Raw genomic sequence first — 17651 nt, 5'->3', positions numbered from 1 at the left:
GTCCCTTCCAACTCTATGATTCTATGTTAAAAAGTGGGAGAGGGGAGAAAGGTCTTTCAGGCCCTGAAAATTAATATCCATTAACATTTTCTTGAGAATACACATTTTTCCTCTGCTTCTGGCACTTTAAGGACCTGTGGATTCTGTATAACATCAGAGAGATATCTAATCAAATACTGGTTTTATATTTTCAGTTGGAGGTTTTCATTTTTTCCTTCTTCTTCCCAGAACACTGACAGAACAACTTGACCCCAACTCAATCCAGTGCCAACCTGGATGCGGGATAGTGTCGGCAGGCCTGGGGGAAGGAACATGGGGAAACAACATTTCTCATTTGGGCCCTGTTTCAGCTTTAAATCCCTCTGGAACCCTAAGTGATACCACCAATTCTGTTAAGGTGATACAGCATGTTGAACCTACTTCCTTACAAACCTACCCAATCACTATAGTCATTTTCTGGGGTCCTGCTTTGGATGCCCCGGCCTTCTGAGATTAGGCAGGTGTCAATGTGGGAGAGGGCTTTTTCAGTTGTGGCACCAAAACTTTGGAAAGCTCCCCCCAGGGAGACTGATCCGTCCCCTTCTGTTGCCATCTTCTGCTAGCAGGTGAAGACTTTCGTGTTTCATCTGGCATTCCCTCAGAGATCCCTCCTTTCTGCCCTATGTTTGCTTTTATGTTTTTGTACATTTATTTTAGCTTTGATTTTGTTTTTATTATGTATGTTTTTAATCTGCTAGCCTGCTTGGTGGCCCTGATGAAGGCAGAAATGCAGGATATACATTTTGTAAATAAAGAATAATGCAATGTTATTTACATTCCATTAAACTTTGAGTTTAAAGTTGCTTTGTCGTAAAGTGCAATTTCTTTTTCCCCCTCTCCGAAGTCAGCATTCCAGACACTTGCTAAATGCCAAATATACAACACAGCCTTTACCACAGATTATGAGTTAAACTGCTATAATCTGATTTCATTCCAATAACTGAAACAAGTCACCATTTATCCAATCAATATTCTAAGGCTGACAACTGAAAACCTTGCAGGGCTTGGATTAACAAAAACTGCTTCTGAATTTATTTATACAGAATCAGAAATTTAAGATAGTTTTGGTTCAGCAGTTCAATATTATGGTTCTTTTAATCCATTCTTGTAGGGGGTATTTGAGAAACGACACACATAAAACTTACCTCCATAAGAAATTTTGTAATAGAGGTAGCCAGTTACGGCAAGTCCAATATACAGTTCCTGGTAAAGTTTAGTGTAGTAAATCTTCTGGGGTTCCCACCATTTTGCAAGAGCTGCTCTCCACATCTGTTAAATTAGAACACAGCCATCCCATGTTTGATATTAATAACTACAAAAGAACACAAGAACATACCTAACTCTAGTCAGGATTCCATTTCATTTGTACACTTCCAAAATTTTACTTTTAATGCAAATGCATGTGGAAAGTCTGACAACTACTGAAGTGACAGAACTGTTAGCAACCTTCACTTCTAACTCATCAGCTACACAAGAAAAATCAGGATAATTCTGTACCTTTTATCCTGATTTTGCCTAGATAGCCTAGTTAAGAGAGGAAGATTGCTAAAAGCCTTTACAATTAGCTTTTCAGGATACTTTCCATTTGGTCTTTTGACTTGTAGGAGTGGGGAGGGTTTACCTGGCAGACAACTGACCATTTCCATACCTCCAGTATACTTCACTGTTTACGCATAGATTCTCTTGGCATATCACATTTGTAATCTATTTGCCTAAAGTCTGCAGAATTGGAAAAATAGTTCAAATATCTACACCTTTCTTGTCTCAGTCTCTTTTTGTCTGGGTTGATGTTATCCATGGAAAAATGGTGGTTAGGATTTTAAATAGTTTTGTTGTGCAACTGTAATTTGTTGTTTTCTCTGACTAATTTTAGATTAAGAAATTAAGCTCTTATGCTTGACTTTTAAACTATTAGCCTTTGGGATAGAATAAACTCAAACACTTTCACGCTCTTGTTACAACAACCTGTTATGCCAGAGCAACGATTCATGTAGTCCAAAATTTTGTCTGAACAGTGGCCAGACAGATGCCTTCCTCTAGGAAACTCGCAAGCAGGGAACAGATGAAACCAACTGCTACTTTCCATGAATGTATTTATTTTATTGTCCTTCCCTGGAAATCTGTTGAAAGGCAGGGTGGGAAAAGGACCCTGTATGGAAAAAGCCCTATCTGCATTCAGGATATACTTTGAATAGAAGATCAAATTAGTTAATTTGTAGGTAACTGGCCAATATTCAAAAAATATGTTAAATCCTTTTTTTGGGGGGGGGGGGGAAAGCCATTTAAGCAAGTAGCCACCTCCACATCTTGTAGATGAAAATTCCACAACTTGTGATATTTTGAATCTACTTCTTTGGACTACTTGACAAAGGCAGCACTCACAGTTCTCTCTTTTGTATTTTATCATCACAACAACCCTAGCAAGGTAGGTTAGGCCAAGAGAGAATGACTGGCCCGAGGTCATTCACCAAGCTTCAAGGTTAAATGAAGCCCCCACCAACCTGAGCCTTTAACCCAGGCTGTAGCCTTTTTCATCCTTCAGGGTTTTGTATGAATGACCGTATTGTCTAATGATGGTTACCCCAAAACCTAATCCCAAACTCTTCAAAGTTTCTCATAACTTTATTAAACCTATGACAGAAGGACTGTGGGATGGAAATAAATATAAGCATAACACCCTGGCTGTCATCACCCCCCCCCCAAAATCTATCTTCTAACCCTAAACCCAATTTTGCACAATTCCATTAATGCTTTCACGAGCTCTATTTACTTGAATATTGGAGCCAGTACAGAAGGCAACTGGTTATGAATTCATCCACCACAACTGAATGGTGTAAAAGTTAACTTTACACACAAACAAGCAGTGGCAAAAACTTCATGCACATTTATTTTTATGTCATACAACAAAACATTCTGATGCAAAATGACAAATAACCCTTGGGTTGAATCCAGCCAGCATTTTTTGGTTCTGCTTAAACTTTAGTTAAAAGTTTGAGTTAAAAGTTTGGAGAGCAAGCTTGGTGTAGTGGTTAAGAGCGATGGTTTGGAGTGGAGTCTGATCTGGAGAACCAGGTTTGATTCCCCACTCCTCCACATGAGCAGTGGAGGCTAATCTGGTGAACTGGATTGGTTTTCCCACTCCTACACAGGAAGCCAACTGGGTGACCTTGGGCTAGTCACAGTTCTCTTAGAGCTCTCTCGGCCCCACCTACCTCACAGGGCATCTGTTGTGGGGAGGGAAAGGGAAGGTGATTGTAAAATGGTCTGATTCTTCCTTAAGTAGTAGAGAAAGTCAGCATATAAAAATCAACTCTTCTTCAATTCCTCTCCTTATTATAGATTCCATCCTACATGGCTTTTGTCTGGGCAGGTGCCATGATCCCAAATACAGTCCTTTCCTCCCTTTTTCATCAGTGGAAAAAGTGGTTGGATCCAGCGCTTTGTGCTTCCAGTTAGAGCTGCTGAGAAACATTAGAATACAATGACTGCTAAAAAGTTTCAGGTGCCATGGCAACCTGGCTCCTGGGATCTGTTGAGCTTTGATTTAACCACTACAGCCATTCTGCTTTCCAGGTAAACAGTAGCTTACACACAAGCTTACAGGAATCAAAGCCAGAAACATCTATTACAGTTCACTAAGACGTGTTCCCTGGGGGAGCAGGTTTTAGCTGGATTTGGATGGATGCCAGGCTGCTTCCCCCCTCTACTGGCCTTCATACTGGAAGTCAGAAACCGAATGAGATGTGTTCACGCCTCACAACTGGAACCAAATCCTAACAGGATGAATTCAGCAACTAGGGTTGCCAACCTGCAGGTAAGGCTTGGAGATCTCCCGAAATTACACTCTCCATTTTCCTTGGAGAAAACAGCTGCTCTGGATGTTAGGCTCTAAATCAGTGGTTCCCAAACTTTTCAGGCCACTGCCCCCTTGGTTCCACAAACACAACCCCAGAGTCCCGTACCCTATCCTATAAAAAGCATTATTCAAAATAGGGGGTTGCACGATTCACTAAAGATAATAACAATAAAATGTCAAAACAGTAACAATTGCACATCTATTCAAGATCAAATTAAAACTTTTTAGTTGAAATTTATTCAACAGAACTGATGAACTTGATCCAGTGGTACCAGCTCTTCAAAGTCTGGAAAAAAATTCTGATAGTTTCCACCAAATTTGCCAGCACAGTGCGATAACTTGATCTACTGTAAATTAGTGAATAGAACAGTCGAAGGGGCCCACCTCTAGCGCCCCCCTGCTGTCCTCTTGCTTCTTAGTGCCCCCTAGATAATCCCATTGCCCCCCAGGGGGTGGTACTGCCCACTTTGGGAACCACTGCTCTAAATCTATATCATTATACCACAGTGAGGTCCCTCCCTTCCCTAAATCCTGCCCTCCCCAGGCTTCATCCCTACACTTGCAGGAATTTCCCAACCTGGAGCTGGCAACCCTATAAGGCATTGTGTTCCCCACCCTCCTCACTCGCAGTTGGAAACTGCAAAGGAAAAAAAAAATTTAAAACGTGCTCTTATGCATACCTGCTAGGAAGTAAGCCCTGTGGAGAGTTGGGCTTACTCGCAGCTAAAGAGAAAAACCTCAAAGCTCTTCCCAGGAATCACATCCTCCAACATACCCATACCATGGGAGGGGCGTGGCTCAATGGTAGAGCATCTGCTTGGCATGCAGAAGGTCCCTGGCATCTCCAGTTAAAAGGATCAGGTAGGAGGTGGTGTGAAAGACCTTCTGTGCCTGAGACCCTGGAGAGCTGCTGCTGGTCTGAGCAGACCAGTGGTTCTCAACCTGTTTTGCTCCATTCCCCAGTTTCACCATTGTTCAGAATCTAATTCCCCCTTCCCAAAATAGTCTATCTCAAAAGGTGCATTCCAAATAATATGCACTTTGCTGAATAGTGGCCCCAACTCCTTCCCCCCCGGGAACCCTGGAATTCCCCCCTTGTTGCGAACCCCCTGGAGTAGACAATACTGGCTTGGATGGACCACTGGTCTGATTCAGTATAAGGCAGCTACATGTGTCTCCATGTGTTAACCCCCCTCCCCAAATCTGCTGCTGGAATGGACTCAACCCCCCCCCTCCACGGTCTCCTAGGCAACACGTTTCCTATTCAACCCCTCAGGCCCCCGTTTTTATCACAGGCCGCAAAGGCAGCGCTCCCTCCCGGGGATCGAGGCCTAACTACCACAGCCCGAAACAGAGCAAGCCCATCGCCAGGCACGACCCGCCAGGCACCGAATGGCCGCCCCCCACCTTGAAACCGGCGGCGACAAAAACCCAAGAACAGCCGGCGAAGGTCACAAAGCCGCCGCCTCTGCCGCCATTCACCTCTCCGCCGCAAGGCTTGCCGGGAGAGCAACGAGAGCGCGGCCCAGAGCGTCTACTCGTTGCGTTTCCCCCCCCCCTCCGCGTGCAGCGCCCTCTATCGTGGAGGATCTCGCACTTCAATAGATCTGCTCTCTTGCTTGGGGCATGGAAAATGTTCCCAGGCTGGGGATTCGTCGCTCAGGTCTAAATTAGACGGGAATCCCAGCGGGCCCCTTGAAGACTAAGACAATTTATTCATTTTATTATTTATTCCAGGCGCATCTGAAGAAGTGAGCTCTGACCCAGGAAAAGCTTATCCTGGAATTAACGGGAGGTGCCTCTAGACTCCCATTCAGCTGACAAGCAGTGTGATCTTATGCATGTTTGCTGAGTTTTATTGCATGAGGCTTACTCCGAGGTAAATCCGTTGGAGGCTAGCACCTTTGGAATTTCTACACATTAAAAACAAACAAACTGGGAAAGGAGGTCATAGAATCATAGAGTTGGAAGGGACCACCAGGGTCATCTACTCCAACCCCCTGCACAATGCAGGACATTCACACTACCTCCCCCCCCCACACACACACACCCAGTGCCCAGAAGATGGCCAAGATGCCCTCCCTCTCATGAACTGCCTAAGTTCATAGAATCAGCATTGCTGACAGATGGCCATCTAGCCTCTGCTTAAAAACCTCAATCAGGTCAACTGATTGAGATTGGGTTAATTCCAAAGTAGGGTTGCCAGTTTCCAGGTGGGGACTGGTGTTCTCCCGGATTTAGAGATCAGTCCCTCTGGGGAAAAAACAGCAGCTTTGGAGGGTGGACTCCATAGCAATCCCCTGCTGTGCTATCCCCCCTCCCCCAAACCCTCCTAGACTCTGTCCCAAATCTCCAGGAATTTCGAAGTGTCTAAGATTTTAGACTCTCGTATACGTCATGGGTCTCTACAGTATTTGGTTCGTTGGAAACACTTCCCCCCTGCCTATGATGAATGGGTGAAGGCCCGAGATGTCTCCGCCCCGGACTTGGTGCACGCCTTCCACACCACCTACCCCGATAAACCATCCCCTTTGCCGACTGGGAGGGGGCCCTAAGGGGAGCAGAATGTCAGGCCTGTGTCTTAGTTTCGCTTTTTCAACGACTTGCTCCCAAGGATTGTTTGCATTTTTGGACTCTTTGAAGTAGACAGTACTCCGTGGGAACGGAGGCATCTCTAGACTGTTTTGAAATAGTAATCTCTTGAGCCTGTCCTGGGCTGCTGAATGCTGAATGCTTTTTTCTATGCTTTTATATAGTCAAGTGTATCCCAGTGCCCTCCACTGCTGTCTTAGTTCCGGAATGCTCTGTTTACCTATGCTGCCAGTAAACCATCTTCCTTGGACCAGTGTGTCTCTTGCTGTGGTTATTGGTTCGGGCTTGGGTAAGGGCTGATACCGAACTAGAGTTGGTATCCAAAAGTAAAGGCTACAATCCCATTTCCCATACCCGCTCCCTGGGGAGTAAACACCCTTAGAATCCGGCGTGACTTATTTCTGAGTAAGCGTTCCTATGACATGTTTCCACTGAATTTCTTTTTCTTTTAATGGAGTCTTCCTTAAAAAAAAAAAAAGCACTGTTGTGCTCCCCCTTTCTTATAGAGTCCAATGAGAGCAATGAGGGAAGGAGGTTGGTTGAATTACAGCTTGCTTTATTGGCCAAGAAGTCATAACTGGGTGAGCCAGGATCCAGACAAACAGCTCTGCAATCCTGTCACACCGAGGCTGGGCAACAGCAAAAGATTATACAGACTTTTCACATACCAATACAACAATGAAAATTTTTCTTAACATCCGATTCTAGCTTGTCAATGCAACGTCATTAGTTTCTTCAGTGAGTGCGCGAGCCTTGCTACATTAATGAATGGAACTTGTCTCCTTGAGAAAGTTCATAGCATTGTCTTTGCAGAGCGAAGCGAAAGTTAACGAAGGAGAGGGGAAGCCTTTGGAATGTGTGTGTGCTAACTTGTTACTGACTTGAAGTGTATGCAAGAGAAAGGAAAGGGGGGCCACTGGGAAGCAACTTCTGCAGTTTTGCTTGCCTGTATGTCTGAATGTGATGCAGTTATGATTACTCAGGCACAGCATTCCTCTCTTTTTCTTGTACCTTTGGATGCTTCCAAAGGGAGAGAGGTGCATGTAAAGTCAGGGTTCCAGTAGGCTGGTGTTTAGGAAAGGAACGAAGGATCATTACCTTTCCAGGGGCCCCATGAGGGCCATGAGAGGGGGATGTCAACAGGCATTGCAACTAAGTGTGAGCTGTCAATGACGGACCTTATCAATCGTACAAAACATGGAATACAATCAAGGAAACAGAATAATGCTTGCTAATACACAACCAATAAAGCACATCACTTTCTTCCAACTTCCCCCACCAAACACATTATTTTACCACTCTGTGTTTAATACACTTTTCCAGGTTTAAACTGAGACACTCGATATCTTTCTGATCTCAGAGGCAGCATTCAGCACTGCCTCCCCATTGTTATCTATCTTCAGACAACAATTTGTAAACTTGAACTTTCCCCACACACACACCTTCACGCGCAAGCAGATAATTTAAAATAACAGCACTCATTTGAGTTTGCTGATGAGCTAATAAATCAAAGGCAGCTGTGGTTTGATTAGTGATAACCTCTAGGATAGACTGAAGTCTGATTATACAGCTAAACATAATAATCAACGATGCGTGTGGCTGGCCACGTGTGATGGTCGCCTAGAAGTACACAGAGTTCCAGGGCCAGTGCTCGGGCATCTGAGTCCTCCCCCACACACACACATCCAGCAATCAGATACAGTGAGAGTAAGAGCAACTCGTTCTCCCAAGTCAACGAAAAAAGATTCTTGGCAGGGGCTGAGAGCTAGGCTGAACTTTTTGGTACATGGTGGGGGGGCTGATGGGCTCACTGGCGAGGGCTGGAGCAGCTTTGTTCTGCTGCCACAGCCAAGGCTGGGTGTTTACTGTGCACAATGGCTTTTTAGGCTATTTGGCAACTTTTGCCTGGGAAAGCAGACCCAAGGTCTGGATTGAGGATTCACATAGGCAAAAGAATAAAATGCATGTGATATTCTGGTGTTCTGAATTCTGGCATTGGATGGATGTGTCATGTGTGTATAGTCATGACAGTGATAACAATAACTATTCACTATAAGAAAATCACAAGAGTTCATTGTGATCCTGAGGTATTGAAGGAAAACTGAGTCAAAGTTACTTTTGAGAAACAGAACTAAAGTCACTGAAGAGAATGAGAGTCACTTTAGGTAGAGTCTACTTGAAGAAAACTGAAAGTTACTGAGTTAGAGTCACTGAAGTAGAGTCACTGAAGAAGCGAATTAGAGTTCCAGGGGGTGCCACTAGCAGGGTCTCCTTGGAGCAGCAAAGATGACAACCAGACTGTAAATGGAAAAGAGTGGCACAAGTAGAGAGAGACCCAGTTCATCTAAGGGGCTTCTTGGGCTCTCCTGTTGATTTTTCAAACGCAAAGGATCACGTTGCTCCACCTGTCAGCTGTCATCTGGTGCACAGACAGGTTTCATGTGGGAGTAATGGATCCAAGCCTTAAAAATGCCTTCCACTTTCACTGCTGTTGGACCAACGAGCCTGCTCAGCATAAGAACTTCAGGAACCAGCACGGAAGGGCGGGCAGGCTGCAGTGGGGGATGGCTTCAGTCACCTGTTGATAGAACAGAAGAAAACCTGGGCCAGATTTTGCACAATACAAGGCAAAGGTTCTTTCCCCCCACCCATACTTTTCCGGGCGACTGGGCTGCTCTGATGCATGTGAGTGATGTCTCCCGGGTTGGGGCGGGGGATGTGAGTTTTGAGCGTCTGGTTCATGCATTTTACTTTTCCAGACGCCTGCGGACGGTGTGCTGAGGTGTGCTGACCATTTCACATCCAGGAAAGTTACTCACAGGCTGTGTGACTGCTGATTACGAAAGGCAATCTCATATCTCTTTCCAAACCCCTCTTTTGGGTCAACCTGGACCTTTCCAGGGAAAAATCCACGAAAGCCAAAAGATGTTCCTTGCATCTATGGGGAGGGGCATCTCTGCAAAAGTCCACTTGCCACTTTTCCCCCTGGATATTTGGCCTCTGTTGCAGTAGCGACCTTGAAGCCAAGTGGTCGGAGTCCTTCAGAGGGCAGTTGAATTCGGTTGCTCCCCATCCATTTCACCCGTCTCCCTCCTTTTTTGTTATGCATTCTGGCTGCTGAACAGGGGCTGAGAGGGTGAGAGCAAAGCTGTCTTTTGAGCTCAATAATCCACTGCCCGGTTCCCCTGATAGACTTCTGGGCTGTCTAGCTAGTGGCCAGGACAATGCACTATAGTCAGGGAAAGGTGCAACCAAAGGACATCTATCAGTGTCTGAAGCAAGTGCTTCATTTATGAGAGGCTTGTCTGCTGCCTGTCAAAGCCTCAAAACCTGCGTTTATGCCAGTGACTCGCATGAGAGTACACTTCAAGGAGGTAAACGTCAACTCCCTGTACAAACTGGCAGGCTTTTGATGTGGGCAGGGGCCCTGCAGCCTGGGCGGAGGGGCAGAAGGATTCCTCCACAACTGCAAAGCGTTCGTGTGGCATTTCCCTTTAAAGAGAAAGGAGAGCTATCAGTTCCACAAGCAATGTCGCTGTGTGTGTGGGGCGGTTCCGCCAGCTTCATGCCCGCTTTGATTACATGGGGGGTGTTTTGTGCCCCCCCGACCCCCACAGTCGCTGCTTTCCCCCCTTGGCCATGGGGCCAGGTATGCACTGGAGGTTTTTCTCCAGATTTGCTGCTTTTGAGATGCACCTTTTTCCTATCTGAGCCAAAAATTCCATTGCTCAGACTGAGCGCTCTCAAATTACAACCAGGAGACACAGTCTCTGGAGGGTCAGGCACAACAGCACTAGTCTCTGCTCATTTACTCGAAAGGAAGTCCTACTGTGCTGGATGGAGCATACACCCGAGTAAAAGCGACCACCCTGAGGACGCTTACTTTCTAGTAAGCCTTAAATTCAGAGCAATTTATTTCCAAATACGCATGCACAGGATTGCTGTGATAGACGTTCATCACGCACTGCGACCATCTGGGACCGAACAGTAAATTGAGGACCCCCCCCCCACACACACACCTCGCCTTTCATTGGACGTGTTCAAGAGCTGTTTTTGGCAGGTGCAACCTTTTCATGCAACGATTAGAAAAGTAGCATCCGGTGGAAATCTCGCCCCCCTCCATATAAACTAATGCAGCCCGATTTTATGCATGTTTACATGAACCCAGAGACATTTATGCACAGGAGGTTTTGCTGCTCTCTAGATGCACATTTTCCCCATCTGAATTCTCAAAACTCTGCATGGGAGCTCATTTTTAAGTTTTGAGAATTTGGATGGGGAAAATGTGCATTTAGAGAGCAGAAAATCCAAGGCAAAACCTCCCGTGCATAAATGGCCCAAGTGAGCAATTCTAAACAGGACTATTCAGAAGAAAGCCCCATGTTATTCAATGGGGTTTACTCCCTGCAAAGGGTCTGTACTGTGGGATGACATCCCAACATTACCAGCCTCCAATGAAGCCCTGCATTAAATGCTCTTCTAATCACTGGCCGCTCATTAGGAGGCCCCAGATAAAAGAGAAGGGTGGATAACAAAAATGAAGTTTTGTTAGGGTTGCCAGGCCCCTCTTCACCACTGGTGGGAGGTTTTTGGGGCAGAGCCTAAGGAGGGCGGAGTTTGGGGAGGGACTTCAATGCCATAGAGTCCAATAGCCAAGCGGCCATTTTCTCCAGGTGAACGGATTTCTATCAGCCGGAGATCAGTTGTAATAGCAGGAGATCTCCTGCCATCACCTGAAGGTTGGCAACCCTACAGTTGTGTGTGTTTTCACGACTGAGACTGCAGTTCGAATTACTCTCGCAATTTGCCATCACCCATAATAGCTCTACAGAGCCCCGTGGCGCAGAGTGTTAAGCTGCAGTACTGCAGTTAAAAGCTCTGCTCACGACCTGAGTTCAATCCCGACAGAAGTTGGTTTCAGGTAGTCCGCTCAAGGATGACTCCGCCTTCCGTGGTCGGTGAAATGAGTACCCAGCTTGCTGGGGGTAAAGGGAAGATGACTGGGGAAGGCACTGGCAAACCACCCCGTAAAACAAAAGTCTGCCTAGAAAACGTCACGATGTTGTTGTGCCTAGAAATGCTGTCCAGATATATCTGATCAAGAACAGCACACTGGAGATCAGGAATTAGTTTAACAGCTTATTATTTAATAGTGCTAAGTTTTAAATTGTACAAGCTGGGATCCAAATCTCTCCAGCCGAAACACAAGGATTCAGACTGCAAAAATAAATCACGCTGTTCTAAGCAGCAAGTTTTTATACATTTTCTGACAATGGATACTTTTCTGGTAAGGTAAAAGGTAAAGGTCCCCTGTGCCAGCACCGGGTCATTCCTGACCCATGGGGTGACGTCACATCCCGACGTTTCCAAGGAAGACTTTGTTTGCGGGGTGGTTTGCCAGTGCCTTCCCCAGTCATCTTCCCTTTACCCCCAGCAAGCTGGGTACTCATTTCGCCGACCTCAGAAGGACGGAAGGCTGAGTCAACCCTGAGCCGGCTACCTGAAACCAACTTCCATCAGGATCGAACTCAGGTCGTGAGCAGAGCTTTTGACTGCAGTACTGCAGCTTAACACTCTGCGCCACGGGGCGCTTATATACTTTTCTGAATCACCCCATAAACTGTCATTTCTTGGCTACTGAAATCAACAAGCATTTCTGCATTAAACCAGTTCTTTAGCTGAGACATGAATGTTCCTTTCCACCAAGATAAAACTCTTAGCAAAGCACAAGAGAAGCCGGTACTGTTCAAGATGTTACAAGTATTCAGAAATGTTAGTGCATGTGTGTGCTTTTGCGCAACTGTTTGAACAGAGAGAGAACAGAAGGATAGAGGGAGGAGTTGATTCTTAACACGCGTTTATCTACACGAGTTTATCTACACGAATAAATGGGCAAGACTGGAAGAGAAGCTTGTTTGGATCACATATTAAGTTCTTCCTACCAAAACCGAAATTTGAAACGGATACCTTCCGGATCACAAGCTCTTTAGCGACCGTGGGCTGCCTTTCTTCTGGTAAAATATCCTTTTTGGCCTATATCGTGCAGTCAGTTACAGAAGAGAAGCCACTGTGGTTACACTCCTTTCTTGGGAGTAAACTCCAATGCGACTTAGTTATGAGTAGATCTGCTGAAGATTGCTCCCCCAACTGCTTGCCCAACCCCAACTTTCTTGAGCACGATAGCGTTACCAAACTTAGACTTGTGAATTGCGCCGTTAGATTGCAACTCCGCCTAAACTGCTTCCCCCCAGTTAGGGTTGCCAACCTCCAGGTACTAGCTGGCGATCTCCTGCTATTACAACTGATCTCCAGCTGACAGAGATCAGTTTCCCCTGGAGAAAATGGCCGCTTTGGCCATTGGACTCTATGGCATTGAAGTCCCTCCCCAAACCCTGCCCTCCTCAGGCTCCACCCCCAAAACCTCCCACCGGTGGTGAAGAGGGACCTGGCAACCCTACCTCCAGTTCTACTCAGGAACAAATCCCAGCGAGTTCAGCGCAGCCGGGGAGAGGAAGAACATGTCTTACCTAGGCTACTACTGAACATGCATAACATAGTAGAAAAGGGCAAGGGTCCAGTAGCACCTTAAAGACTAACAACAATATTTTCTGGCAGGGTATGAGCTTTCGTGAGCCACAGCTCACTTCTTCAGGTATCTGAAGAATATTCTTCAGGTATCTGAAGAAGTATCTGAAGAAGTGAGCTGCGGCTCACGAAAGCTCCTACCCTGCCAGAAAATATTTTTGCAATAGTCAAAAAGGGCAAGAGCTCATACCCTACCAGAAAATATTTTTGTTAGTCTTTAAGGTGCTACTGGACTCTTGCCCTTTTTGACTACTGCAAACAGACTAACACGGCTACCCACAGAAAATATTGTTGTTAGTCTTTAAGGTGCTACTGGACCCTTGCCCTTTCTGGTAGGGTATGAGCTAGAGTTCTTCGAAGCGAGCTGTGGCTCACGAAAGCTCCTACCCTGCCAGAACATCTTTTGGTTAGTCTTGAAGGTGCTACGGGGCCCTTGCCCTTTTCTACTACCGCAGACAGACTCACACGGCTACCCACTATGCATAACATAGGCTTTCTAAATTCCATCGGACTCATCCGACCGTCGCCGAGTCGTTCTTGCAAATGTTCTTCCCGTGGCAAACGACAGAAATAATATTATGCAAGAAGCTGGCGTGGGGCGGGGGGCAATTGCAGCCTCGCCGACGATCTGCAAAATTAACATTCGCAAAGGCAGGACCGGGAGCAACTGCAGCGTCTCTCGGGAACCGCCAGGTGGCGTCGCTTAAGGACAACCAAACCGCACCCCGGCGCGCCCGATTGCCGGAGCTGGCGGGAGTTTGGCACGTGGCTGCGCGCGCGGATCAGTCCGGGCTCGGGCGTCGCTGGGGCGGGAGGCTGTTCGGGGCCCCCCCCGCGGTGTCTCCCGCGCCATGCTGCGCAAACTCACCGTGGAGCAGATCAACGACTGGTTCACCATCGGCAAGGCTGTCACGGGAGTGGAGTTTTTGGGGGGCGACCCCCGCGGGCCAAAGCCGCCGCCGCCGCCGCCCCCTCCCGAGGCGTAAGTGTGGGGCTGGAGGGGGACGTTTTTAAGGCGGTTTCAAGAATTTCCCCGCCGGCGAAGAGCGGGGGTTTTATATCTCCCCCCCCCCGGGCTTGAGCCGCCCCCTCTCCCCGCCGAGCTCCGCGGGAAAACGTGCGTGGAGTAAGAAAACCCGAGGTGGCTCAAGGAAGCCAGCCAAGTTGCGTGTGACGTTCTTCTCTCGCAACTTCAAACCAGTTTGAAGCTCTTGACTGGTCGGGTCTTGCAGGAAGCGCCGGAAAAGCTAGTGTGCCAAAACACCCCCCCCCACGAAAGAGATGGTGCCCTGAGAAAACATAATTAATGGGGGGGTACTAAAACGCAGGACAAGCCAGCCCATTGGAAGCAGTGGGAGCCCATTGGAAATCATGGGAGGCGGCAGTGTCGGTTGACTTCCGTTGGTTCCGTTGAAATACGTTACAGCACAAAAAGAGGTGCAAAGAAAAAGTGGAATGGATTTTCCAGTAAGGTCTCTAAGCCCAGATATGCTACTCGGGGACCCGGGTGGCAGCCCCCCACGGGGATTGGCAGCCCCTGGGACCCCCAGATGTGTTCTGGGGTGGGGATGACAGACAGCCCCCCATGGGTAATTGAAAGCCCCTGGGACCCCCAGATGTGTTCTGGGGTAGGGATGACAGACAGCCCCCCACGGGTAATTGAAAGCCCCTGGGACCCCCAGATGTGTTCTGGGGTGGGGATGACAGACAGCCCCCCACGGGGATTGAAAGCCCCTGGGACCCCCAGATGTGTTCTGGGGTGGGGATGACAGACAGCCCCCCACGGGGATTGAAAGCCCCTGGGACCCCCAGAAGTGTTCTGGGGTGGGGATGACAGACAGCCCCCCACGGGTAATTGAAAGCCCCTGGGACCCCCAGATGTGTTCGGGGTGGGGATGACAGACAGCCCCCCACGGGGATTGGCAGCCCCTGGGACCCCCAGATGTGTTCTGGGGTGGGGATGACAGACAGCCCCCCACGGGGATTGAAAGCCCCTGGGACCCCCAGAAGTGTTCTGGGGTGGGGATGACAGACAGCCCCCCACGGGGATTGAAAGCCCCTGGGACCCCCAGAAGTGTTCTGGGGTGGGGATGACAGACAGCCCCCCACGGGTAATTGAAAGCCCCTGGGACCCCCAGATGTGTTCGGGGTGGGGATGACAGACAGCCCCCCACGGGGATTGGCAGCCCCTGGGACCCCCAGATGTGTTCTGGGGTGGGGATGACAGACAGCCCCCCACGGGGATTGAAAGCCCCTGGGACCCCCAGAAGTGTTCTGGGGTGGGGATGACAGACAGCCCCCCACGGGGATTGGCAGCCCCTGGGACCCCCAGAAGTGTTCTGGGGTGGGGATGACAGACAGCCCCCCACGGGGATTGGCAGCCCCTGGGACCCCCAGAAGTGTTCTGGGGTGGGGATGACAGACAGCCCCCCACGGGGATTGGCAGCCCCTGGGACCCCCAGAAGTGTTCTGGGGTGGGGATGACAGCCCTCCAAGGGGATTAAAAGCCCCTGGGACCCCCAGAAGTGTTCTGGGGTGGGGATGACAGACAGCCCCCCACGGGGATTGAAAGCCCCTGGGACCCCATAGCGGCACATTGTGTTTTTATCAGGATCAAGAAAAATCACAAAGGAAGGAGCATGAATTTTTGTGTTCTCCAGAGAAAGTGTATTCTTTATTGGGTGTGTGTTTGCCATTGGTTACTGCTCATCTCTTTTGTAGGATCTCCTTAGATACATAAGTTGTAACAACCCAAATTTTGCCCAGCTATTGGATTCTGGAAGTTTCCCCCCCATAATGTAACTATTGCATGCCCATGTTTAATTAATTTATTTAAATGTGGAAGTGCTTCTTGAATTGGGGCCAGTTAAAAGGAAGGACTGATGCTTGTTGCTAAGGAAAGTCACGCATAGGCCTAGCCTCCAAGTAAAGTCACGCATAGGCCTTGCCAGCCTCAAATCATGCAGGCATTGGTAACTAATTGTCTAAGCAGGCTTTGGCTGGTCATGTTATGTATATCTGTGAGGGAAGAAGTTCTGTTGAACTCTGTGAGACTGAACAGCCCAAATTAGTGGAAAGTCAGGAGTAAATTCTACGTTATTTAAAAACAATGGCTAACAGGTTTATATTAACCGTCTGGTCTAAAGGGGAGAGCCAGTGTGGTGTAGTGGTTAAGAGAGGCGGACTCTAATCTGGAGCACCAGGTTTGCTTCCCCACTCCTCCACATGAAGGCAGCTGGCTGACTTTGGGCTAGTCGCAGTTCTCTCCGAACGCGCTCAGCCTCACCTACCTCACAAGGTGTCTGTTGTGGGGAGGGGAAGGGGGTAAGCAGCTTTGAGACTCCTTAAAGGCAGAGGAAATTGGGGTATAAAAACCAACTCTTCTTCTAAAGTAGAGTTGCACCCTTCTAGGTTCATTGAAATCAGTGGATTGGAAAAGTGCTTAGGATAGTTCCTTACTGGATGTATAGCGTGAATGGTGATAGTGGATCTTTCGCACCCAGGCATGAGGATCAAGTGAGGTCTCCATGGGTGGACCGGTTAATATTAAAGTGCTAGACATTTTTCTTAAGCAATTTGTTTTTTTCTTGGGGGGCGGGGGGAAGCCTGATGAAGAGCATAAGAACCCTGCAGGATCAGACCATGGGTCCATCTAGTCCAACATCCTGTCTCACAAAGTGGCCTACCCATTGCTACAGGGCATAGAGGCCCAGGCCTTCCCCTGATGTTGCCTCCTGGTCCTGGGATTTAGGTTTACTGCCTCTGAATGTGGAGGTTCCCTGTAGTCACCATGGCTAGTAGCAACTGTTAGATTTATCCTCCATGGATCTGTCTAATCCCCTGTAGGGAGCAAAATGTTTCAAGAAATACATCAAAAATGGACTTTTCCAGTACTTGTCAAACCGCTTAGGAATATTGTAAATTCTCTCTTTTTTTGCCATCAAGTCACAGCTGACTTATGGCAACCCCGTAGGGTTTTCAAGGCAAGAGATATTTGGAGGTGGTTTGCCACTGCCTGCCTCTGCGTCACACCCCTGGTACTCCTTGGAGGTCTCCCAAATACTAGCCAGGGTCAGGGCTGAGAGTGTGTGACTGGCCCAAGGTTACCCAGCCAGCTTCCATAGCATGAGTGGGGATTTGAACCTTGTTTTACCAGGTCCTAGTTCAACACCTTTACCACTACACCACACTTAGATGAGGTAAAAAACCAGTTATAGCGTGATCCTATGCGTATTAATGTGGGAATATTGTTCAATGGAATTTTTAGGAAAGTAATCTAGGGTTGCTACTCAAACCTCTGTAGGCTTCCTTGCAAGGAAAGGTCAAATTTCATGTCATTTTGTTTATTTATGAAAACACTTCTAGCCTGTATTTCCTCTTAGTTCAAGGCAGCTTATAATAATGGTTGAAACATCCCCAGATAAAATAACAAGCCCCAAATCCCCCCCCCCCCAGGATCAGTGAATGGAAAACACCCTTTTCAGTTTTCCAGAAATGGGAGCAGGGACTATCCACTTCAGAGCAAGGGGGGAAATTGGCTTCATCTTCATTGAAAGGGTGCAGAGACCTTAGAGCTGTC

This window comes from Euleptes europaea, chromosome 6, assembly GCF_029931775.1.
Source record: "Euleptes europaea isolate rEulEur1 chromosome 6, rEulEur1.hap1, whole genome shotgun sequence".
Taxonomy (NCBI): domain Eukaryota; kingdom Metazoa; phylum Chordata; class Lepidosauria; order Squamata; family Sphaerodactylidae; genus Euleptes; species Euleptes europaea.
The sequence above is the reverse complement of the archived record's forward strand: the minus strand, read 5'-3'. Positions refer to the sequence as shown.